The sequence below is a fragment of the Etheostoma cragini genome, chromosome 12 (assembly GCF_013103735.1).
Source record: "Etheostoma cragini isolate CJK2018 chromosome 12, CSU_Ecrag_1.0, whole genome shotgun sequence".
NCBI lineage: Eukaryota > Metazoa > Chordata > Actinopteri > Perciformes > Percidae > Etheostoma > Etheostoma cragini.
Window position 1 is genome coordinate 15,426,964 of NC_048418.1, and position 25,593 is coordinate 15,452,556.

At 40.8% G+C, this 25,593-nt stretch overlaps 1 protein-coding gene across 1 annotated transcript in view; it reads left to right on the forward strand.

Annotated features, from left to right (window-relative positions):
* The window catches only part of cdh2 (cadherin 2, type 1, N-cadherin (neuronal)), a 58,169-nt gene that overhangs the window by 6,077 nt on the left and 26,499 nt on the right, over positions 1 to 25,593 (forward strand). The gene's annotated exons all lie outside the window — the stretch shown is intronic.

Consider the following 25,593-nt stretch of genomic DNA (forward strand, 5'->3'; position numbering starts at 1 on the left):
CCCCCCCCCCCCCCCCCCCCCCCCCTCTCTTTTTCTGGAAGTAGATCAATGAATTCAGGGTCTTTGTTTGCAGTGATCAATATGTTGTAATGAATGCTGCGCTCCAGTTCCCATCTAAAGCCTCACTGGTGGGTTGGAGTTGAATTTGTTTTATTCTTTATTGTTATCGGCCTGCATACATTCATTTTCAGCCCTTGTTATTGTAGATTTTTTTTCTCCCTGGGAGCGCCATGGCCTAAATAAGCACCACACATTGTGACGTCAGATTGAACCTTGGCAGTGCATGGTTTTGGGAAGTAACCTTTGATATGGTTTGCCTCCAGTAAAACAAGGCAGCGGCGGTCGAGTGCTAGTGTTAGGGCCCCCACAGACGTTTGTCAGAGGATTGCAGCTCTGTTGCAGTCCTAAGGCCATATCGTAAAAATGAAATAATAATGTTAGCATATTAAAACAAGTGCACCCATATGTGGCAATTTATGGGTGGGCTTTCTGAGCCTACTGGATGGCATGACGGAAAAATACTTTTTTATTTATGTCTGACCTTTTAAAGGCGCTAAGTTCTTAACTAAACCAAATGTTAGACTGAAAGGAATCCCTCCACATTTGGAGGCAGACGGCTACTTGAGTAAGGCCTAAATGTAGATAAAGTATTTTGTAGAGGGCTGACATTATCCTGATGGCTCCTCATCACCTCTGTTCATATCGCTCTTATCAGCTTCAGGCCCTGCCCTCTGCTATTGGCACCTAACAGTGTGTGGCTCTGACATTGGCCAGTAGTTAAGGTGTCCCTCTTTCGTGCCTGTTTGAATGTGTGGGGGGTTGTCCTTGGAATATAATTAGCTTGTTCAACCCAGATGGCTCTTGGTGGTGTTGTTGAAGTGTATGGCTAGCTCCTGGTAAAAGAGGTGTCAATAGCTAGCTGTTAGTAAAGCCTGATTTACCCAGTCTGCCTCTATCAACGCAAGATTTGACTGAAAATCAGCATCCAGACCACGCTGTATTATCTGAATGTGACTACCTAAATGTAGATTGTAATTTATTTTTCACGTTTTTCAAATCAAACTGTCATTGTCGATTGTGATCCACAGAGACTGGATACAGCTCAGTAAAGCAGACCTTTCACTCATGTGAAGGTTAGAGGGGTTTTATAGGTTATTTGGTTCTAGATCACACTCGGCCTCTCATCCATGAAGCTGTATTGCTACAGTTTTAAAAATTGATGTGTGTGATTCTATCTAAAAGACTGTCAAAAGAAAAAAAGAGTGATTTATTCTTTTAAATTAATAATTTCAGTTTGCAGTTTGTCGTGTGTGAGAGGGACCTGCATTCTTCATGACTGGTATTTTGTAGCTGGCACACTGGTTCTTTTGTGAAAAACACCCAGGACGTGCATAAGATGAACCCAATATGTAATGAGGCTGTGTATAAATAGCCATATTGACCTGACTTTCTGCATATGTGCCTCCTTCTAACTCTGATAGTGTTATTTTTCATAACATAAGTGGAATGCTAGAAGAAGAGGAAACAAAAATGCCAGCTTGCACCTTGAAGACAATTCATCAGCACTATGGAGTGAATTGTTTACTTGGGACTGATTTGTGGATTTCGGTGCCATTTTTCTTCTGTGGGACAGCCTCTTTGGCTGGTCAAGCAAACAGCTCCATATCTCTTTCCCAGATCCCGTCTCTACAAAGAAAGCTCTGTTTGCCGTGTTGCCCCAGCTGTTTATTGTGCAATACCCCCGTTCGATTTTGCCCACAGTTTCTCTCTCACTTAGCTGGATAAAAGTAAAGAGAGCCTTGGCTTCCCATTTTACATCGGCAAATCATTGAAGGCAAGCCACTCCCAGTCCCTACTACTTACATTCTCTCTCTCTCTCTCTCTGTCTCTCTCTCTCTCTCTCTCGTTAAATCTTTTGTTCTTAAGGCGATACGTTTTGCTTCAGCTTTGTTGCTTCAGCTTTGCTGCTTTTAGACAAGAATGCATTCACTTACTGCCCAGACGTAAATTCAACAGCATTGAACGACAGACAACAGGCAGACACAACGTCTTTGTGGAGAGGGTCAAACCGGGAAGCTAATGCTCAAATGAATATATTAATGAGAATTCGAGCAAACATAGAAAATAGAAACAGAACTAGTCTTGTGTTTAGCCTTTTACTGTATGCGAGTGACACACATAGCTCACATTTGTAAACCTCATGCTGTGTTCAAGAGGCTACATGAATTGCCAGACTATTATTCCTCCGCCAACAAAAGAGAAATTTGAAGCAGGGACACGCTAATTGACCCCGATACTGTAACCATGTTCACAAAAGCCAATATCCTGCCTGGGAAGAGATGTCTACCTCCTGCAGGCCACGCCAACTATTGTGTTCCGGCAGAGGCTTCAATTTCAACGCACCAGCGCCTCTCTGGACACTAGCCGCTGACGAGTCGCTAGGTCATATCTCGTGACATTCTCCATGCATCCTCCTTTTATCCAGCCTTTTCTTTCACTTCCGCCACTCATGTCCCTCCCTTCCCCCCCTGCCACATGTGTGCTTTAAGATGGAAGAGCTCCCTTGGCTCTGTGCAATGATTGATGGGACTTAATTGAGGAATGCAAGGACAGTACTGCAGCATTTAGTCCCTTATTCTACAACTGAGTTTGTTTCTTGGAGTGACCTTGGTTGCTTCATTGCTTCAGTCATGAGTGTGATTTTTGTAGTTTTTGATAGATGGCTTTCTGAGGTTTCGCAGAGATTGGCCTTTTCTTACAACAAGTTTTCCTTACACTAACATATATAAATAAGGCTAAGTCCCATTCACTATTGCATATCATTCCAGGGACCTGTGGGGTGATAATTATTTCAATTTTTTGCTTGAAAACCATTACTTTTATTGATGATAAATTAATCTTGTCATTTAATGTTGATTGGATGGGGGATTGGGAACATTGCTTATCATTCCCCCCTCCCTACTGTTGGCTCATCAGATAAGCATATGTAGCCCGGCATATTACTTGTCCCAAGTGATCTACTGTTACCGGGCCTTGCTGACACCAGTGTCTGCCATCACCACATGGATATTATGATTGACCTGCAGCAATTTCTATCCTCCATTTGGGGGCACACTATGGCAGTGAGCAACATATCGCTCTAAGGCTTGCGTCGTCTGAGTTTATATTATCTCTGCCTCTGTCGATATTTACTGAGGCATTAAACAGCGTGCAGCATGTCGCCACTTTATTTCCTGTAGCACTGCCTGCTCAGCAGGACTGGGGCTAGCGGGGTGTAGATTCTTACTGAAGGATATAACTGCTGCTACAAGATGAAGGTCTGCTAATTTCTCAAAACATGTTGAGTTGGACCTAGTCTCCACAAATGAGGTGGCTAACTCAAAGGCATTTGGCGTAACAGTTTAATTGTGATTTTGATGAAAATGTCTCTTGTTGAAATTACTTTGTGCCTCAAGTTTCGAGCACAATTGTGTAAGAATACAATGGTTGTATTATCAGTTGCTACGAGTTGCTGTGTTCATTAATGAAGTTACACTAAAGATTGCAAGAACAGCAAGACTCACAACAATTTAAATCTCTTTACTAGTTTCTTGTTTTCTTAGGCTCTGTGCCATTTTATCCAGGGCAGGTAATATCGGCGTGTGTGAGGTTGTGACCTGGGAGAACCTGTCTGTTAGAGCTGCATGATTAATTGCGTTAAAATCAATATTTGCATTCATAACTCAGAAATCTCATTCGTACATGTTGAGTTTGGATTAGCAGGAGATCAGTTTTATTAAGCCAAACTCTGCCAATTTCTCCCTAAATTGCAAATTGAGATCAAAATAAGTCATGAAAAAGAAAACCCACTGGTGATGGGGAGGAAGAGGAAATAAATGAATCCAATCCAGTTGTAAGATATACATGCTTAAAGTCAATCAAATTGAATGGTTACTTTGTATGAAAACTTCCAGAAGTAAGATGTGGGATGATGATGATGATGACAGGTCAAAAAGAACACTGCAAGCAAAACACAGTTGCAGCAGCACTGTAAGCTAATGCACAAAAATGTGTTCAATAATAACCGTAATAATAAAAAGCGATCAAGACCATAAAAAGTACCAGAAAATCTCTGCTGCCTGGAGGATCTAATCTCTTGGTGTTTGGAGGAGAAAAACAAGTAGTCTCAACAAAAATGTTCAAGCTAGAAGTGTTTGGAGGGCTGTTGCATTGCATTGCAGTGTTGTCTTACAGGCCTTGCTATTTTCTGCTAACTTTTACTGTGCTTTTTAACCATAATGAATAAAGCAAGTATAACCCTTCCCCATTCCAAAGAGTTGTGATAAAATGTTAATATAAAAAATTGTGCGCCTTAACATTTGTTTCTCTAAACTGTTTCTGTAAACAGAAATGCCAAAGCCCTGTCAAATGTTTATTGGTGTTTTATGTCCTAACACTATGCACACTGTACACTCGGCTACATTAACATAGATTTACAAATGTTTACCAGCATCACACATACCTTCCATCAGATTCCACCCAAGTGCAATACACTCTATCTTATATAGGTCCTGTGTCAGCCCTTCACTCTCACACTAAGTGTTCTAAGCACCATGACCTTTGTAGAAGATAAGCTTCTTTCGGCTGACTTGAAGAGTTTGAAATAACGGCCTCAACCATTAATTTATGGCATTGCTAACCATATGAGGGCTATGAGCCAAGGTTATTGACCTTTTACGCCTGTCACTAGTGATAGAGGGAGCCAAGCCCAGGAAGAAAATGAATTGGGCTTATTAAGGAGCTGGGCTTTGAATCAAACTGAAGGGGCAACTTTATTCTCCATTTTTCTCTTTCATTTAAATCATTACTTTTTTAAGATGTTTGACCAATTGTCTTCTGTCAAAGCAGAAATTGAGAGCACATACAGCAGGAGTTACACTGAATAATAATGCTCCCCTGAATGTGTGTGGGAAAGACCAGGGTGCAGTGCGTGAAATGCCTGAAGGATTAACACTTGGAGCACAAAACACATTACAGCAGCACATCTTCAACTGAGGTCATTATTATCAGATCAAGGCCTTTGTGGGTTTAGAATCACTAATCAAGGTTTGTTGCAAAGGCGATTTTACTAGACATACATCACAATTTTAGTTCAAACACAAATCTTTTTGTCTCTGTGGGTATTTGCTTGTGATGTACCTGTAGATGTTTAGTTGTGAAACAGAGGAGGAAAGCTGAGCAGGCAGAAAACCATTAGAATAAAATGAAGCATGTAAAGAATGTTGTGTGGACTGCAGAGAAACGGAGCCAAGGACAGAGAAGATTGAGCGCATGTTATTTCAGCCCCATCATCCCTCAGAGCTTCAGTCTGTAAAACCTGGTGGGAGGCGAGGGAGGCATGCATTTATATTGGATCAACATACTATGATGTTATTTTTCCAGCTCCACTACTTGTGTTTATAATCATGCCCGGTCCCTTATGGGGTTCAACGAAAACCATTTTTATTGTCTCTGGAGGAGCTTCTCTATGCCTGATGCATTGTTTGTACATAGGACCACAATCATGTCCCAGTGGATATAAGCAATAGACTAGATAAAAACAGCGAATGTGTATTATAATGTGCTTTTGTTATTAGAGGATGTCCCCGGTGAGGTCCAACTTAGAGGACATTTTTAATATTGTACGTTTGTTCTGTTAATACATATAGGCTAGCTCAGATATTTCAAGTGGGCTTAGCTATAACCTCATTTGGAGTGAACTCCTGCTGCTTCAGCCACCCTCCCTAGTATTCATTTAGAGGAGCTTGTTGAATATTTCAAGTGTTTATCTGCAATGAGAGCCGGAGGAATTCTAAAAGAAATGTTAAGAATCATGTGGATTTTGTGTGTGGGGGGGGTCACATTTGCATACTGAGGTGGACTACTTATCACAATGTACGTTATGGAAAAAAAGTGATCTTTGCCTTTGGGTAACAAGGGTATGTATAAGTGGAAGGGCTATTTTGGACCTAAAAAGCTCCCTATCGCAAAAGCTTATACCTGGAGCTGGGACTGTGGACAAGTGGGTCCCAGCTGATTGGGGGGGTAACATGCACTGAGTATGATCACACTGCAGCCAAATATAGTTGTCACTCTAAAGTGACGTTCACACACAGTTCAGTTACAAAAGAGGTTTGACAAGACAATCACAAACTTTCAGGATGAACATCAGTCTTAAGGTTTCAGCCGACTAAGACATGTAAGTCAAAGATTCATTCTTTCCTCGTCCCTGGGAATCCTTGAGGTAAATCATGTTTGAGAAACTATTTGACAGATTTCGCAGTTCAACCATGTAATAGATTAACTGCTTACTAGTCAAAAAAGAAGTTTCTTAGCTGAGGACAGTTCTAAAATAAGAACATTAACACTCAGGTTGACATGGCATTATTACTTCTGTATTTAGTGTTTTTTTAGAGAAACTCCCCCACAGCCAGCGCAAACACACACACACACACACACACACACACACACACACACACACACACACACACACACACACACACACACAAATGTTTCCCCTCTGTCTTACCAAGAATGTGTTGTCTAGGAAAGCGGACATCAAAACACACAAACAAGGCTTTTGTTCTGCATTTACTAGGGGTGCATGGATGTAATGTTTGGTTCATTTCAGATTTCAGTCAAAAATAAAGTAATTGGGGGGGGGCCCAGTTGGCATGGAGGGGGTGCCGAATGAAGCTGTCTCGCCTTGCAGACAATTTTAGTGTAACTTCACAATAACGGAAAAACGTGGTGGAAAAGTGGCGTCTGTGGGCAAGCACTGTGCAACACATGTGGCTTATGCTAACGGAAATCCTTCCAATAGAAGGTCGCATTTACGAAGACATCACAGCAGTGAGTTTGTTGACAGCACAAGAAGGATAGAGTCAGGTAGGACACAGCAACTCCTTCTCCCCGCAGCATTTAAACGGCCTCTACATTCAGATTCAGACAGGTCATTTCGAACTATAACTAAAGCATCGGGCAAATTTAAAGTGAAAGATATGGGGTCGTGGAGGGTGCAGGTTTTCAGCATATGATTAAAGTAATGTTACACAAGCAGTGCTTTAAAATTGCCTATTGCTGACAATTCAGCAATACAGTAAATCATAAATTTCTATTTTTCTGTTAAAGGAACATTAAAATAGAATAACAGAGCAGTGTTGTTTTCAAAACCTTGTACAGTGTGTGTTTGGGTTATTTTGCACTTAATTCATAATGCACCGGTGTTCTTAGACATTTATTTTGTCAAGGCAAACACTTTTGCCAAATAAATAAAAGTTGAAATTGGTGGTTGAGATTTTGTACTACATAGTACATAAGAAGTTGACTTTAGACTTCAATATTACCAATTATATACAGTGTTTAATCCAGGGGCCAATAGTGCAGTACATCTGCCTAACTGGATATAAAGTGATAAGGCCATCGAATCATCACAGTTTAAAGATGATTTGTGCACAGTGTTGTGCCACTTCTAACTATAGCAGTACAATCCTGCAGGAAAACAGCGTGGCCATTGTTGCTTTTAATGGTAGAAAACCTAACAACCAGAGCCCTTTCACGCTGAGCACCTTATGAACAGGGCTGTTGCAGGCATTAAAGGGTGTGTGAGTGGCAGTAGGTGTTAGACCCTGCTGACAGCTTTAACTGCATTCTATGAAAGTTGGCCAGAGCCAATGCACTGTCTAGCCTCTCCTCAACCTAGCCTCTGATCCCTGGCACTCATTTATTGGTGTGTCTGCAGTGCGCTTGGAAAATTCAATTGCACCGGCATTGATTTGCATGTATTTGAAATAAGGCGGTCCAGACACTGGGCATATGCAAGTTAGTTTTGTCTTTTACCCTTTTTTCTCTTGCATTTCCTCTCCATTTCCATCCCTATCTCTTTCTCTTTCCTACATCTTACAAATCCATTCTCATTGTGCCACACAGGCAAGGAGATGGTTCCTTAGCCGCTTACCATGCCTTCCACCAGACCAACAAAGGGTCTAAGCATGTGTACACCACACAGGCAGCTGTGCACCACTGTTAAACTCCATTCTGTGTGGGATAAGTGGGGATTGGCATGTAGGCTGGCCGTCAGAGCGGGTTTCATCTGCTCAAAAATGCGACAGCTGGGCAGAGCTTTTTCACTCCTCCCTTATGAAAAAGACAGATATGAATGAGACATAGAGAGACAGGATAAGAGGAGGGACATGGAGAGTGGGGTAGCCACAGCTTCATGACTGTGGCTAGGGGCAAAACAAATGTTGGCACACATGTTATAAGTTAGTGCTGACATAACTGTTTTTAAGAGTGGCCTAACACATTAAAGATGTGTGGCTGGCTCCTCTACTTTCCTTCTTTAGTCTTTATGCTGTAAACACTGCGCCGTAATAGGAGGAAGGGCATAAGAAGAGTAATTTATGTGAGGAGGAGAAGCCTGAGATGAGCTCTCCCTCCGGGATTAATGGGAGCCTCTGTCTCTGTTCACAGGAAATATGAAAGGCCCTTTGTTGGTAAAGGGCTTGCTGCTGCCAGCAAATAACTACCCCCGTCATATCGAAAGTCCCCCAACCTCTAAATTCATTGCCTCCTCTGCTGCTCATCCTTCAGCCCTTTTTTTTTTCTAAAAGCCTATGTGTTTTCTGTCAAAGTTGCTCATTTATGACTCTACGCTGTGCCTGCTGTACAGGAGCCCGGGACATACTAGCTAACGTTGTTGGTATTCATTGTCACTTCTAGAGTTCCGGTCATTGGGTGAGCAGAGGGAAGAGCTGGAGAAATAGTGCTGTACAGGTGGTGATTCATATTTTCACCATGTTTAGTCTTTTCCCTTTCTTTTTTTTTCTCTCTGATGTATTTAATTCCAAGACTCGCTATGATATCATGTATAGAATAACTAGTTTGCTGTGGTTAATGTGTGACTAGTGGGCTGGGCTGGTGGTAATGGTTTATTTTTAGTCTTGGTGCCGGTGAGTGTTGGTCTGCACGGTGGCTTTGCATACCTCCTCAGGCTATGCTAAATAAAGACTGGCCTATCAGTACGGGGAAATGACTGGCTGGCACTACACTAACGGTGTGTCTTTCATCAGGTCACACATTGGTCTCCTCACACCTGCGGCTCAGGACAGGAGGGTGAAAGGCTGTTAGCAGGTGTTAATTGCTAAAAAAGACTGTAGAGAACAATGCATGATACTGTGTATAGTTTTGTGTTGCCTCTTGCTCTCACTTGATCTGATATTTCACACTGCTAAGAATAAATTCTGAACAGTAATTTTAATTTCGCATCCACACCTAGGTGATTAACATATTTCACTATTGATTGTTCTGTTCTTGGCCTGCCTTGCATATGAATTTCCTCTTTGCTCAGAAACTTTAATGAAGTACACAAATTAATGTTTATGTACACAAATCCTCTTCCGTAGTTCTGAGCTTACCAAAACTCTGATAAGAGATGTATTATTTTCCCTCACATGGACAGCCTTTTATTCCAGTAAAAAATAATAATTTACTTGGACATTGGTAGGAAGAAAAACTGTTAACCAAAACATCTAACCATGGCACCCAAAATATTTAGAACAGACTGATGTGTGAAGAAATAGCAGTTGAATGGATGTTGTTGTTTCAAAATACCTTACCCTTTTCCTAAAAATATGTATTCTTACCTTAGATTAAAAAGAATTGTCACAGTTGTTTTGAGCTGTCCGTGACAGTTTCAGCTGTGTTCGCCCTGCCTCGGGAGTTCCAGAGTGAAAGCAGAGAATCTATTCGCTCCATATTGACTTCCCCAGGCTGTCTCCAATGGATTTGGCATGGATAACGTGGTTGTGTTTGTAACGAAAGGGGGGAGGGGACTTAATAAAAGCAGAAGACCCCCAACTGAAGTAAGGGACTCAAATGAAGAGGGCTCAACTTGGCAAAGGCAATGGGTTGTCAGGGACAACTAAAATGACTCGGCCTCTCTCTCACCCTCCTCTCATGAAGCTCAGATGTATGTGTATAGTAGGACTGAATATGAGCCTGACATTGAAAGGGTGTAACTAAATACACACATTGGATGTCTGCCTTATAAATGATTTATAATTAAGTTTTCCTGGGCTTTGCTTGGAGTGTAGATGGAGTTGAGCTTTAATGAGCTTCATAGCTTCATGTTATTCTATGCTTTAATTGTAATACTGAGGACGCCATTCATTTGTTTAATTTACTAGACTGGGAGCCGATGGCTGAGCCGGCATGGTGGGGGGGGAGTTTAATGGCCATCTTCTGGAAAGGATAAGGCTTATTAGGTCTGATGGGCCTCCTGTCTCGTATAACCTAATGCGACTATGATAGACAGAGGATTCTGGGTTCGGATACATTGGAACTATAAATCGGAGCATATTCCCAGGCCCTGGACTTTGTAATTGCCCATTAAGGGCCATGTTTGTAGATGGAGGGGCCAGATGTCCCTGATGTGGCTGAGGGCCCAACATGGGCTTTGAGGCAGCATGCAGTTAAAAGAGAGGAGGAGCATAGCTGGACATTGCCCCTCATTAAAGTGACCTGCTCTCTGCTAGGAGACCCATAAAAAACCTTTAATGTTCTTACCAGAGATGCTCCACAATTTGCCCACAATTCCACAGCCGTAAAACAGAGAATTGAATTCCATATGAATTCTCTGCTGTCATAGCTCACGGCACCAGCTGTCTGTCTGTGTAAAAATCTAACCCTTGGGCGCCACTCCCTCTCCGTTTGGTGTATTCCATATGTTACATTGATCTTAAAAGCTTAGCTCCCACTGGTCTACTTGAGCAGAAGGCCTTAACCTGATTGAGTGGGACATATGCAAGGACAACATCAAACATTTCAGTATTTGGTATAATTTCACGTGACCCTGGTGATGTTATCCTGATTGATTTATGATGCAAATGGTCTTACTCATGTTATCACAGGCCTCATTTCTCATACGTATCCCCACTTACTTAGTAAAAATATGTAGAGCTGTAACAATTCCAAAGGTTGCCATAAAATTAATTGTCTTACTTTTCTTAAACAAATTAAAGTTTTGAATGACTCCCCGGATACATCTTTCAGTAATATCACTGTTATGTGACCCAGATAATGTCATAAAACAAATACAGAGCCTATGAAGTAAAACAGTTTTTTCTATCTATCCTTTTCATTTGTGTTGCTATGAACGTGTATAGGCTCAAGTGCCAACAAGTACCAATTGAAATAATAAAAATACATAGTCCGACCTATAATCACTCATAAAATTACAATTTGGCATATCTAGACATAATAAACAACTACCATCAACAGCCGTACCTCTTACCACCTTAGCTAATGTTAGAAATCAACTGCGGTTCAACAAAGAAGCAGCGATTATGTAAAAGAAATTGACAATAATGCAATAATTCTTACAGGCTTAAGTATACCTAAATGTGTACTTGGTACCATGGAACTGGCTGTCATGAAATGGTAATTTAATTTAATCCAGACAGATTGTCAGGGTTTAGTGTGTCAGTGTCACACTGTACATGCATGGCAGCACCCCTCCCTCTCTTGTTTTTGTCTGGGCAGTGAACTCCCGTGCACAGCTGCCACCGGGTTATGTCTTGGGGTTCCTGTAATGCCGATGACCTCCTAATGTAGATTCCAGTGAGGCAGAAAGGCAAATGTTGTGCTTCCAGGTCTTTCTGGTATCATGGGTCGCTACAGCTGTCACGTTATCCCCTTCCTACCCAAACCTTCCAGCTCAGGATGCAACACAATATCTGCTAGTTATTTTGACAGAAGCCGACACACTTTATTATTAGGCTTTTGGCACAATATCCGTCTTTGAGGCTCAAGTCACAACCGGAAAAAACAGCTGTAGTTATCACGGTAGAAATCTGATGTAATGCCATCATAATGCCATGCTCTCTTATTGATGCTAAATGAACTTCATATGAACTAGACGTTTTTAGAAATAGTACTCTGAATTTTATTCAGGCTGAAAGGAAGGAAACTCTCTGCTTAGCTACGTTTGGTTAGTGTACAAAAATCCTCCCACCAGGTCTTTAATTTCATTGTTTTCTTCTTTTGAATGTTAGGGCCTTGTTTGTATGCTGGTCATAATGAGTGACAATGGGAATCTTATTTACACTAGATGGGTTTAGGATTGTTGGCCAGCAGAGTGGAAAGTGTCCCCCTTTGCCAGTCTGTAGACCACACTGAGCTCTGTTTCTAACGGATAGGTCTTTTAATGTGACAACTGAAAGAAGCCCCACAGTTTTTCGCCATGGACCAGCATACAATAAAACAGCTACTAGTAGAGCTCTGCTTTTACCCCCTCCCCTTTCTCTTTGTTTCACAAGGTTGCTTGCCTTATATTTTTTCCGCTCTTCTCCTTTCCTCTCCTCTCCTCTCCTTCACAGCTCCTACTCTCGGTCGAAAACTGATATGCAATAGACCGCTTCAGGTTACAGTGCAGGCTGTAAGATTCTTTCAAATGGTAAACTCTGTGAATAACGGGATGTAGTATAGGTGCGGGTATATGGATGGAGGAACGCAGCACTAAGGGAGGAGCCACTCTCCCCTTTTGCCGCTAGGCTAAAAGCATTCAGCTCCTGCCCATTGTGAGTCCTCACTCAAAGGGAATTGTGATGGGGCTGATCTTTGACCCCTCTACGCCCACACTATGTAAATGAATGTCAGAAGAGTGGGTCGATATAATCATTTTCAGACACAAACACAATTTATTTTGAGTATGTGTGCTGATTTTATTGTGAGTTTGCACACAATGATGTCATTGAAGCCAATGTGAACCTTGCTTTAGTCTTAAAATGAACATGCCATATATCAGTTGTCTCTTTTATACTAGCACCTTAACACTCCGCTTCTCTCTCCTGTATGTGTGTTTGTGTTTACTGCTTACCAATTAGTGTCCTGAAGCATCTAAACAGCATGGGGAGAAATATAGAAACGTGGACCTGTTGTCATGTAACTGAGCTTCCTCCATATGTTGTTATGGCACTGGTTGGGAAGGTAACCGTATCCCTCCCTCTGTCCAACCCCTTCCTCCCAAACGCCATTATTGTCCCTGTGCACAAAGGATGTGGGGGGGATGAGTAACACAAGATGGAGCACTAGCTGAGGATCATGGGCAACGCCCTTTCCCAGACTGTATCTCCGTGTATCAACTGACCATTTCTGGTTCTAGGAGTTTTACATTTCACACCAAATAAACAATGAAGGAAATACTGTGTTTGTCATCAGTCTGAATGGGTTCAACAGGAGTTTTCTCACCTGGGTCCTGGGTCTGGTTTCGCTCTGCTTTGGTATAAACGGGTGAACACTGGTTATTATGCAACTATAGCATTGCATTATGGTTACCATAAGAAGCCTCTACCACAGTGTATAGTGGTGATCATTTCTACGTATGTCAGCCAAAAAAGGAATAAGTCTTAGTAACAAGAGATTGTCCTCAAACCTCTACCATTGAAACTGATGTGAAGATGTGACAAACCGGTTTTGCACACAAAAGGACATAATACAAGGTGAGAGGTTATGTGAGGTCAGAGCAGAGCTTACACATGTATGATATGAATTGGGCTACCTGTGGGTTGAACCTGTGTTCAGTATCTGCTTCATATTTAGCTTTTGAGTGTCAAAGGGACATTAGTCCCCTATCAGTGACTAATTAGTTTTAACATGCTCGTAAGAAAAGAAACATTTATTTATCATTCTTTTTGTTAAAAAAGAGACTGAAAACCAGACTTTCCCTGCCTCTTGTGTGCAGGGTTAATGAACACAACGGCACCCTTTTATAGTCATGGAAGTTGCACAGCTGGACGAAATGGCTCTCAGTATTCAGCATTGTCTTTTTTACACTTTCTCTCTGCTTTTATGTTGATTTTTGCTTAGTTCAGTTATACACTTTATAACAGAAGGATGGCCTTCACAATCAATGAATTAAAAATGCCGTTGTACTTCTGTGTATGTGTAGCTGTTGGTTAGTGCGTGTCTAAACATGCGCAAGAGGAGCTGGGGAGTATTTTTTTATACTCTTGACAGCTTATAGTGCAACACTGTACGGTCTTATAAACAGAACAATTCCCGGTGCTGATGGAAATGGGCTGTGATAGCTGTATTCAATTTTAACTTTGTGTTCTTGAATGTTTCCCGCCTGAACAGCATTTTTGGAAAAAGCGTCTCTAGATACTTCAGCTTTACATAATAGAGTTAAATCGTTGATTTTAAATGCATAGGACTGTGCCGTTACAGTGAACCTCACTGTCAAATACTATTTAGATTTTAACTTGAAACAGTTGCTGAATTGCACTAAAACATACAGTTGGCCAAGTATTTATATTTCCGCCTTTTGAATTGTGTATTTGAATTATGTGGTCCCATAAGTACAGTGTCAGCCTTTCTACATGTCAAAATGCATTTTATAATGTTTTATTTTTAATTGTTTTAATTAATCCAGCATCTGCAAATCCATGGAACCGTGTCTTGTTTTTAAAACATAGTATGCCTCTGATGTACTTGATTCAAACCATGTGTTGAAGGGGGTTGAAAGGGTTCTACAGCATCAACAGACACAGCTGGCTGGCGGTCTGTGATCTCATAACATGCCATGTTTGCCATATTTTGCTGTACTCGTCAGGCATGCCAAAGCCCTACCTCTGCTAACTAATAAGTTGCTCTCGGATGCCAGATCACATGCTAATGAGTAACCGTCCAAAGTAATCAGTTTCATACTTTCCTGAGAAAACAAGATGGTGAATCATACAATGTGGTGGGTTTTAGGGATACACACAACGTCACATAAGCATACAAAAAGGTCACATCAATGTAATTCATGGGTGCCACAGTGGAATGTCTCTTCAATGTTCATATATAGTGTTAGCATGAGAATTACAGTCTGCATTGGCAGTAAGGTGGCCGTGGACAGTGAGTTATAGCCTAACTGCCCTCAGCACTGATCATTAACAGTTCTAACACACTGGGATATTAAAGTTTGTTTTACTGCTCCCATCAACAACCACGCAGAACTATAGACATGTGGTATTGAATTCATATAATGTGAGTTATTAGGCCGTACATCTTGAGCGTCCATGTATATTGCCGGATCTGTCCTGTGTGGTCCTAGAGGAAATAGAGTAGCGGAGGACAACATCCTGGCTAATAAGCAGCTGTGCCATACCCTGACCACAGAAGATATGAACACAAAATAAAAGGTTATTATTATTATTCCCACCACCCCTGGGCTGCTTGTCTAAATCCCTGCATCCATCTGAGCATGCTCACACGCCTGGTGCAGATAGACTTTGTTCAAAACAATAAATAATAAGCTTACATTTAGTGCAGGGTTTTTTCAGCCATTGAAAGTAATGAGATTAAGCGAGCAAAAACATAATTCCTGTACACACTCCAGTGAATCAGAGGCATGTGGATAAGTGGAGAAACAGCCTTAGATGAGAAGCAGTGTAAGTTAGAGAAAACCAGCCACAAACCAAGTGATGCAGCCCCTATCATTCCTGTTGCTCTGTTCATGCGCTTTAAGAAATGAATCAATTCCAGTCTCGGGAATTGCAATTCTTATACTCTCAGACCTAGCAGAGGAGTTTTAAAGGAGATAGGACCCCACCTGGAACATTTCATCATTCCAAGTATTTCCAACAAAGAAGCAGAGCTGCATCTATCCTATGTCATGTGCCTGTTGGCCAGTCGTTGCCAACTTTAAATTCCTGCAACTTTGCTGATCAATATCCATCAAAACTAAAATAGCATTTCATTAAAACGTTAGCTGTAGAATTTTCTGTTTGTAAGTAAACTGCAACAAAGGGACATCTCCCCAACTGTGTAACAGTCTTAATGCCACTTTCTTCTCAAACACAACATCTTATTGTGGGATTATTTCTAAGCATAGTAAGTTATCTCTACTTATGTATATGTGAAGGAAGAAAGCAAGACAAACATGGAGGCACATCAGGAATTGGTTGGTGGATTAGAGTGCAACAGTGTGGTTTGATGTTTAATCACTCCTTATGCATAAGCTGTTCTAAGAGGGGGATAGAAAGGCTTTTCAGTAAGCTCTAATGGTAGTGGGATGTCTTCCTGGTAAGTCTTGCCTCTGTTGGCATAACAGGCTGTGAACCTGCATTTTGTTGTTTGCCTGAGAGGTTCCACTGAAACAGACTGATAGGACAGCACAGACCAAACATAGCACCTGACTTCTCTACCTCTCATCTGTCGCTCTCACTCCCTCTCTGGGTTGGTTAGGGTGACTCTAGTAGAGGCGCTGTGATAGTTTTGAAAGCCCACTTTACAACTGTGCAGATGCACTGTCAGGTCTGGTCTGAAAGCTTTGTATAATTGGACAACAATTACACTACTCAATGACCAATCAGGCTGTTTTTACAGCAAAGAAATAGACAAGTGGAACCAGCAGGAAAACAGCACATGCACTATAAAAGTGATGGTCACAATAAAATCATTACTGATTGTTTTTCTGAGACACCAGAAGCTGTCCAAAGCGATTCACGTTAGTGCCACCTGCTTGTTTGTACACCTACCGTCCAGGTTAGTGTGACCCTGACGAACGTTGCTATCACTGTGAGACGACAGACTATTCCCACGAGTCCTCGCCTTAAAAACCCAAGGTCTGGAAACATTTCCGCAGGCGGCTTTTCGAAGCGGAGACAGATTTGTACATGACCATGCTTGTGGTTTGGTGTTATAGCTGCAGACAAAGTGAGGACAGATGTGTTTGGAGTCATTTTCACCCCTCCTTCCTCCTCCCCCTATCCTCTCCCTCCGTCCTTCCAGCTCCCCTAATCTGGGACTCATTGTGTCTGTAATAAAGCACAGCTGCACAGATCTTTCTCTGAACCCACTCAGTTCAGCTGATTACATGGGAGTAAGAGTCCAGTCACAGAGCCATGCTCCCCACATGGTAATGCTCTACTGTTCCCTTAACACAGACAATGCATGGGAGAGGAGACACTTCCGTGTGCTGGATTGATGCCAAGACTAATTGTTCACACCTGAGGTTGCGTTTGCACTGGGCCGCTGGTACAGTTTAGAGACTGTTGTAGCCATTTCTATTTATAAAATGCAATGCAGATTGTGCCCACATAAGGACAACCATGTTCATTCTTTATCTCTACGAACCGTTAAAAGACACATTTTAGCTTTGCAGATTAGTATCCATATTAATCAGTCTCTGCATATTATAATGGGAAAACAGTTTTGAATTATCAAATAGTTTGTGTAGTTATGCCACTCACACTGCATTATGTGAAGGCTAGACTCCAGTGCAATATTTCTATTTGTCAGGTTGGAATGTGTTAAATTGCTTCTGCTCAGAAAAAAAGAAAAAAGTCATGCATATGAATGTGAGCAGCCTTAATATAAAGATGTGCCTCTCTTACAAATTGATGCCGCATTGAGCGTCAGAGGCTGAACTTCTGCAATAAAGACAACACAAAAAACAGTAACAGGGATCAATAATGGCTCTGGATTGTGCACAAAATGTTTGTATCACAAAAAATAGCATTTTCATACACCTCAGAGAAACAACTCTAGTTTTCAGATAGTCCGGAAACTGGCTGCGTAAAAGAAACATTAAAATTGATTTATTTGTCTACTACAAGTATCTAAGTTTGTGCTATCAATTTAAAACTACGATTAATTCAGCCTTGAGATCAATGCTGTATCTTTTTATACTAACATCCCTTTTATAGAATAGACTGCCTCCTCCCCATTTTCCATTCCACCAGGTTGATCTCTGTTGAGCACAAACTATGTGTGGGGGAGGGTCAAGCAGGTCAAAGTAGGTTAGGAGCGAGATGCATTCAACATACCAGTTGTAGCTTAATAACTCCAGGAACTCACAAAGCACAACGGAAAATTGACACAATAAGGCAGTTTTTGTAAATTCCTACAAATGCATGCTTTCCTCTCTGTTTGCCTTCTCCGACTGAAGCAGCACATAACAGGCTGTCATGCGCCTGAAAAGCTGTATATGTGTTGAATGTGAAATCTTTTGAGAGGAACATTTGGCTTGTCTTTAATCTTGCTTCTGTGTATTTTCCGGCTTCTCTTTAAGCATGAGGCTAATTGTGTTTCAAGCAAAATTTGACACGTATAAATCCAAACGTGCAATGGCAAACGCGCACACCCCATGTATTGGCAGCTACCCTAATCCCTCGCTTTGAGGAATCTTCCTTTTCCTTGCTGTCATTGTTTTGCGGACAGATTTTTTTGTTTTGTTTTTACATTTTCTCTCCTCTCCAACCTCTCAGAGGAGGCAGGTTTCAACACCCATTGACTCTATGACCTTGTTATGGTGGTTTGTTCTGGTTTCATGATGGGGTTTTGAGAGACATTTTAAGTGTCTTGTGATGTGTGGCATAGGGCAAGTGAGTAAAATGAGGATAATGGTTGGTAGCTGTGACTGTAATGGTCTGCCCACCACAATGACTCATTTGCTTTGTTTAGCTTGAAAAAGAGCATTTACATATCATTATGGCCTCAACATATTTTCTTTTGTTCTTTATATTCTTCATATGTTTACAAATAATGTCAAATGTACAAGTTACAGAGGTTTTTATAAATAGTATGGCATAATAATATTTTTGTGTGTTTGTGAAAATGACTCAGTAAAGCATTTTTCTTTACTTTGAGCGCGACTCGGAAGCATTTTCTACTTCGAGAGAGACACCCCTATCTAACAGTATAATAGTCTTCTCCAGAGGCTGTCAGCCTCATCTTCCTTTGTCTGCCGCCTTGTTTCCTAGCCAAAGAGGATTCACTTGCCTTCTCCTTGTTTCTACCCATGCCCCAACTTCTCCAAAGGAAAAGGCAGAGAAGGAGGAATTCTATTAGCTTTGTTCTCAAAAAACTCAGCATGAACTTGTGACTGTGATACACATGCTATACTGGCCCCAGAACCAGATCCACATGCATTTTTCTACTGCTTTTATTTAACATCTTATGCTGTAGGTGAGTGCATAACATCCTTCCGTGTCTTTTCTTTTCTTTTTTTTAATAAAATCCCTCAGTTTTTGAATGTGGCTCAAATTGCTATGCTGTTCTGTTTTGCGCTCAGAGAAGGATAAAGGGAATCTGTATATGCATGTGTGTGCCCTCACATCCATGTGTGCATGGTAAAAAGAAAAGGGGAGGGTGGGGGGTAGTGAACAGAAAGTGTGTGTGTGTGGTTAGGTTTGTAGTTGGATTCAGTGGACCGTATCAGTCTTTACCTGAACTAGTCATTGACATGGGTTTGATTAGATAACACAGCTATGTAAAGTAGGCCCAAGCATTATTCCCTTGCAAGGTAGAGATGATGTCCAGACCATACCCTTTTCATAGCTGTCACTTTCTTCTTTGTAATGATTCATTATTGCTAAGAAAATAGTTAAAATTACATGTGCATGAATTCATTTCAACTCTATCAAGCCATGGTCCATCTACTGGGGTGTTTGAGTTTATTTTGGCAGATAAGCTCTCACTTCAGATGAACAGCGTAGGAAGTCATCAAACCTAACCTATTGCAAATCCTAATCAAGAACAGATATTCAGATAAATCTAAAAAAAAAGAAGAAAAAATAATCCTATTTTTTTATATAGCTATAATACAAAAAAAAAATTCTTCTGAATTTGGTAAACCTTAATATTCCGCACGTTGATAGCTGTGTTGTAATTCTGAATGAACATGCTCTAAATCACAGTCCGTCTCCTTTTTAAACTGCTGTGTGGACAACATTTGTCCATCAGTTTACTTGAAACTGGAAGGGTCTGCATTGACTTGAAGTCACTTGCAAATGTGTGACTGTGACTCCGGAAACAGATAGTGGGAAGTAGTGAGTGTATATTAAAATATTATTCTGGTACATTGTCTTGAATATCACATGATGTCCTTGCCATTGTGTTTGTCCTGGCTGATCACTGGTGTGGCACCATGTAATGAAAGTTTACTCTGTTTGAATATAGTCAGGCGATTAAGATGGTAACATTTATTACTAGACAGAAAGCGCTTTATAGTGCAAAAAGCATTCGGTATGTTACATTTTGAAGAGGGCGTCTGTCACGCATGACGGTGGTCGAAACTGCCTTGTTTCAGCATTAAATTAATTCCATGTCAAGTATTAACACAGGAGGTTAGACAAGTTGTCGGAATTTAATCACGTCCTAACATAACATCTGTTTTAATTTGATAAAAATAGATAACCTACAAATAGCTTCCTTGGTGTTCAATCTCCCAAGAAATGTGTTTGTCTTCTTAAACATTCATTTGCGCAACGTTTCCGCCCTGTAAATGTCCTGTCTGTCTTTTAACTGCCTTGGAACATATCCAATGTGGAACGTGATATGCACTGCATTTATGATCAAATTCTTATTTCTTAATATAATGTTTCATAACAATTTCTATCGAAAAGAAATCATTTAAATACAGAAGTGCAAAAAAAGCTGTTGAATCTTCTCAAACCACTCCTGTCTCATAATTTGTTCCTCAGCTGTCCATCTGTTTGCCAAAATGTGGCTTCATACACAGCTTCCGCTTGTTACTTGTTCACTGCACAAACGATAAATAGGCAAGTGGTCAGGATTTGATTGATACAATATGTTCCCACCCTTTACAAAAACATACAAGGTTTGCAAACAAACTGGCGTTTGAGCATTTCTGTCTTGCACCAGCCATCTTCAACCACTATACACCAATAGTGTGTTTTCTCCAGTGATAACAGGTTTTGAATATATAAATATAATACTTTAGTCATTGTTGTTATAATTTCCATAAACATGCACATGACTCAGTTAAAATGGGAGCGTGCTGAGCCATAGCACTGATAATATATACAACGGATAGAGATACAGAGAAGTTGGATTCAATAGCCTAACAATGTGTTATTGTAACACTATTAGTTTTCCACTTGGTGACAGCAGAAGACATTGAAATCATTGCATTAGTCACCTATCCTACACCAAAAGACCTGGATAATATATATATATATATATATATATATATATATATATATATATATATATATATATATATATTTGTATTGTGTGTGTGTGTGTGCGTGTGTGTGTGTGTGTGTGTGTGTGTCTGCACCTCTTCTGTCAGGAACATATCCAAGACACAGGACCCACTCTGCTGCTGTGATTAAAAAGTCTTACAAGACCCAGTGAACATGTCAGCAGAGGTTACCTCATCACTGGTCACTGCCTCCTTCTTTGTCTCTTTGATTTTTATGATGGTATTTTGATGGGAATGATCAAGGGAAAGAACTAAATAGCTTTGAGTCTGTGCTTTTGAGATCAAAAGGACCTAATAACGTCACATTACAGGCTGCACTGAGGCAGTTTTAGGGCCCGGCCCTCGTGATCAGTCTCTTCAGAAAAAATCAGCTCAGCTTGGAACCCAAGGCATGGGGGCTCATAGTTATCAGCTGATGTAGCCATTGGATGCTGACTGGTCTTATCCCCTTTCTCTTGAGTTTTTGTTTGAACATTAACCTCCAAATATAGATAGTGAAGAAAATTTCACCTATAAACTATCATCTAATTTTGGAAAATTCTTCACCCTATATACAGTATATAAAAGTTGTGAAAACAATGTGTTTTTTTTAACTTAAAATAGTTAATTATTTTAGGGAATCTGACCGTGCATTATACTTAAGCTCTTCCCTTTAAGTAGTATCTTTGTGTTCATCAAAGTAGATGCATAAAAAAACAATCAATATCTGATGTTTATTATTCATAATTTCTCACCCAACAATAGCCTCAGGCATGAGTTTTCTTCCTGTCCAGTTGAAAATGCTGAGACGTAGTAGCACTGTAACGGCCCCATGTCACAACAGAGATGGATGCACCGTGCAGTGGAGCATTCTCTAAAATGTGTATTACTGCGGTGGATGGTCACTAGAAAATGACCTCTGTAATACAGGAACAATAAAAAGTGATGCATGTGGCCGCCTTAAATGGCTTATTATTCACACTCTGATTTCTAAAAGGCATCTCTGGCCTCTGGCCCCCAACCTCACACAGACTGCTTGTTTATCCTCTACCTGCTTTTGTTCTCCATCCTTTCCCCTTCCCTTCATAAATCATTAAAGCTGTTGTATATTGAACAAAGTGACCATTACCAGCAGTTATTCTGTGAATTGAGGTATAGAAAGCAATTAAAAACCTGTGACCTTATTATGGGAGGACAGAAGGAGGTCAAAGAATCGCTGTTATGGTTATAAAGTTCAACACCTCAGTTCATACAACTCATTTACATGTGAGATGTTCTGCCAACTGGGCGCTGTAGACAGACAGGCTTGAAAGATTTAGAGACAGGAGACTACATTGCTATTATATGGTCACATTTACCTAACACTTAGCCCAATCATAGTCTACGATAATCATAAGTTTTGTTCTACAAAAGGTATCAATTATTGTCCTTTTGAACTTGAAAGAGAAAGGACCGTGACACTGGAAGGCAGATCTTTTTGGCAATCTATAAATCTGGCAATCGTTAGTCATTTTAGTAGTTTGATTTACCAGCACATTAATGTGATGCTTTTCATAATGAACTTCACCTGTAAGCTTTCACAGGGGCCCCAGAGCTTTTCTGAAAGACACCATAAAGAGTAAGAGTGTTCGACATCCTGCTAATGTGGTCAGTTTAATACCCCACTAAAGCCTCTGTATCAAGCTGCTCGTCTCAATAACTCACAGAACAAAATCCCAGTAGCTATGCGCTGATAACTGCAGAAGGATGTAGCTTAGCCTTATCGGCCCTTGGCTCCAATGACACAGTAATCCACACAATGCTCGGCTGTCATCATACTGGAAAACACACAATCATTTCATTTAGCCAACAAAGGCCCGAGAATAATTGTGATGTCCCCCTGCGCTTCCCCTTCACTACTAACCCATCAAGATTGCTAATTTTCAAAGGCCAAATATTACTTGCTCAAAAAAGCCCAACTGTCAACATGCATTTTTTTTATCACAGAGAAACCTGGTTTGCCACAGGAATAAGAGGCTCGTACTGAATGTCTGTTTAGGAAGATCACAGCAGCCGGATAACTTCTGCTAGCTTTACCCAGCAGGTATCAACTAAGCATGTGGCTGATGTGTAGGCATGGGACAGCCAGTGGAGAGGGTAATGGTAGTTTCATAAAGGCAAATCATTGCTGAGACACAAGCAAGAAGATTTGTAGCCAACAGGAACAGGGAGAAGCTTTGGCACTATGACGAAAATGAAGGTGACTCTTGTCCAGATGGGGAGTGTGCTTACCTTGTAATTGTCCTTTAAATACAATGCTTGTCAAACATGGTTGCAGTACTCTCTGAGAACCAATGACCATGTGCAAATGTGATATAAATGCAAGTGTAAAAATAAAAGGAAAAATATTTCTAAACAAATTAGTTTCCCCTATCCCAAGGGCCAGTGTTCTCGATCAAGGGATCTTAAAAATGTCTGTTTGAGATTGAGCAAGCTCATATGGCTAGAGCCGCTCAGACATCCATGCTACTCAAAATTCTCAGTGTGTATACCCATGTGGGTGTGTGTGATAAGGGAAGGTAGTATCAATGCGTTTTTTAAGGACCACTTCATAATTCTCTAATTGAGGCAGCAGCTTTAGGAAGGAAAAATAGCTCCAGCAGTATGCACAAACTACACAAACCAAGTGTTGGGGGAATGGTCACTGCAATCAAACTAGGAAAACGAGCCAGCTGCTTGTTAAATGTGTTTATGCTCTGATGCAATTCCTCTTTAGTTGTCTTAATTGCTAGAGACACTGAACAGAGAACAAACACTGCATGTTTTTTTCATGCAAATCCCTTACATATTTTAGGCCCAGCTATAAATGCATGGAATGCGTTGCACGTTTGAAGTGCAGTGCATTAGTACAACGCCTTCAAGGGCTTAGTCTGGCAAAAGGCAGTATCATCATTCGCAGACCCAAGCTTCAGCTGCAAACATTTTTACTTTCTCTGAAGAAAACCCTATTTTCTGTAAACATAAATATATCTTTGTGAAGGTCTCTGAACCTCCCCTCATTTGAATGCATGGATATTTAGAAATGTCTTAATTTAGTAGTATAACCTAGCATTACCTCAAGCCCCACAATTGCCTTTTTACCGGTTTATTTTACTAAAACGGATTGATGTTGCCTTCACAACCCTACGTATATTGACTTAAATCTTGACGCAATTGATAATAGTTTTGAAAATATTTGTTTAAATGTGCATAGTTTAAAATTTGCATTTTTATGGATTACACCCAAACATATTATATTTAAAAGGTGCTAGTTATGACAGAGTGTGGGCTGGGATTGCTTCCACACGGCTCTCACCTCTGACGTCACAAGCAAACATCGGCTAAGCCAAAATGATGGCGGCTAGCAGCGCTAACAATTGCTAACAACGGCAACAGTATTACTGTACATAGCAAATCGTTGTTTACTGCTATATCAATGATCTGAATGTTGTACATAGTACACTTTAAGCATCTACATGGAAATATCCATAGTTATTATAGGATAGGATGTAGTAAGTTGTACAATGGCATTTTTTTTACTTACCAGCCTTGAAGCTGTAGAATTTGTATTCCTAATAGCATTAAAAAAAAGGACTGGTAGAGAGAATAACATATGAATGTGCAATTAAGCATAGCAAGCAGCAATCTTATTTAAAAAAAACATTAGTGTGTTGTGCTTTCGTATCTGTGCAATAATGGGGTAATTACACATTATGCTTTGAAAGATGTTTTTTGTAGTCGGGGACAACGTCTGTACGCTGATAGAAGATGCTGACCTTAATTTGGCATGTTCTCCCCAATTTTGGACTGGATTAGAATTTCATATCACAGCAGTTTAAATTGAGGTACCAGAGTGTGAGATTCACTGGGGCTTAGCAAGATCTTATAAACTGTGGGACTGGCATGGATGTCTCTCAAAGCACATTCAGTTGGAGCCTCTGCTTCATATTGCATTGTCTCATCGCCAGTGCAGCCCACTGTACTAAGGGTTGGGTGGAGGGGGAGGGGGGTCGCCACTGGGGTATTTGCCTGGGTCTGCATCTATCCACTGCTACTGATGAAACACCTATGCTGAGTATTTCTCAACTGTCAGTGACCTCACTTCCCAGAAATGAATGATGGTACATTAGGATGATCTCACATGAGAGGTTTCAGTCTTGTCACATTTACAGCACATTAGAGGGACTTTCAGCATGCTCACTTGCAGCCAGTGTATTTGGCAGGCAGGCTAAAAAGCTAAAATTGTGGAACATTTTCTATGCCTCCGTGCAGTCACGGAGTCCACATTTCACATTCCAAATTAAATGTATTCCTCTCTGCCTCTCCCTATCTCTCCCTAACTATATGTGTCTGTTTGAGTTAGACTCATCACGTGATTGAGCAGACAATAGAGAGAGAATAACTCCGGAGAGGTTAGCCGGGTTTTTGTGTTGTTTTCAGTGAGAGGGGGGAGGCATCTAAGCTTTGAATAGGATCATTGAGTTGGAGGTAATTTTGGACCCCGGTGCAGGGCATTAGTTGGACAGGCCTTTATGCTGACAGGCCTGTTTCTCTCTCTCTCTCTACTCTCTCTCTCTCTCTCT